Source organism: Centruroides sculpturatus, unplaced genomic scaffold (genome assembly GCF_000671375.1).
Source record: "Centruroides sculpturatus isolate CEXI.00-Female unplaced genomic scaffold, Cexi_2.0 scaffold696, whole genome shotgun sequence".
Taxonomy (NCBI): Eukaryota; Metazoa; Arthropoda; class Arachnida; order Scorpiones; family Buthidae; genus Centruroides; species Centruroides sculpturatus.
Window position 1 is genome coordinate 114,799 of NW_019384932.1, and position 1,284 is coordinate 116,082.

Below are 1,284 nucleotides of genomic sequence, written 5' to 3' on the forward strand. Positions count from 1 at the left end.
CTATTGAAATTTAGAAAGAAAAAGTAAATAAATGTGTTAAAACAATTATTATTTAAATATATATGAAAAGATTAAAAATGATTTTATAGTAGAATAATACACTAACGTTTGCACGTATTTATTTATAATTATTTTCAGGACAAGTTATAAAAATATAACGAGAAGAAAAAAATGTGAAAGAAGTTATAAAAGAATATTTAAAAATAGTAAAAAAGGCGCGAAGAAGAGCGAATTTCGTCCGCCAGTGGTCAGCACCATCCGCGTGCAGCCACATCCGTCCATCGATACGGAGCTGCATGTCGAACAATGTCTCCTCCAAATAGAGCTACCATCCTAATAGTCGGCCTTACCCGACTAACTCTTCATCCAAAGTCATATCTTACACCTTAATGCCGATATTAATAACAATATCTTTTACTATAAAAGTCACATAAGTCGACCGTCTACGGCCACACCAATGAAGTTGTCACAGCGGTTAATCAAGCGCACCACAAGTGGCGACGGTCGTTTTTTTACTTGTCTGGGTTGGTTTTTTTCGTGTCTGCACAACGGATGCGTTGAAGATTGAGACGACCGAGACGCTTTTACCCAGTGTCAAATGGCTCGACTAGATGTTGCTACCTAGCTCCGAATGGTTATGATAAAAGATCGTGTTTATTAACTACCCTATACAAATCCGGCTGTTTGCGAAGAGAATGGATGAGATGTTAGAATTCACGTTTGTCCGTCTCATACTTTCCTGTCCGTCTGTGTTTGGTTGAGTGTTGCTGCCACCATGGCTGAATACAGAAGGTAGGGGCCACGCGCATATTGAACTTCCCCTGTCTAGACGTGGAGTAGGGAAACCCCCCTTTAAGACCCGGTGTGATACTAACCGTCTCTTCTTTTTACTCGTTTTCTCCCTTCCTTTTCCGATTTTTTTATATGTTTTGTAAACTGTCTGGCTCATGTCTGCACTCGTTTTGACTGTCTCATTCACTTTTTTTTTTTCTTTCTCTGTCAGTCGTTGCCAGTGTTTTATCTCTTTTAACTCCTATCATTCTCTTATTTAATCTTATCTAATCGAACTTTTTTTAATATTGCCTAGATATATAGATTTTCTTACTTTTTTAATATTTATTTAAAAATTGATTTTTGTGTGAATGACACTTAAAAACTGTTAAGTAATTTTTCTTAGAAAATTTTAACATTTGCTATCTCATAATTTTAATGTATATATATTTATATTTATTTAAAAATAAACCAATATATTTTTTTTAATTTTCAATAAACTTTTATATGAAG

At 34.6% G+C, this 1,284-nt stretch overlaps 1 protein-coding gene across 1 annotated transcript in view; it reads left to right on the forward strand.

Moving 5' to 3' along the window:
* The first annotated feature begins 156 nt into the window (after window positions 1–156).
* Window positions 157–1,284, forward strand: part of LOC111632021 (zinc finger and BTB domain-containing protein 49-like) — a 45,763-nt gene continuing 44,635 nt past the window's right edge. Inside the window, exon 1 of the mRNA XM_023376374.1 lies at window positions 157–792. The gene's annotated coding sequence lies outside the window, so the exon portion shown is untranslated. The remainder of the gene's footprint in view (window positions 793–1,284) is intronic.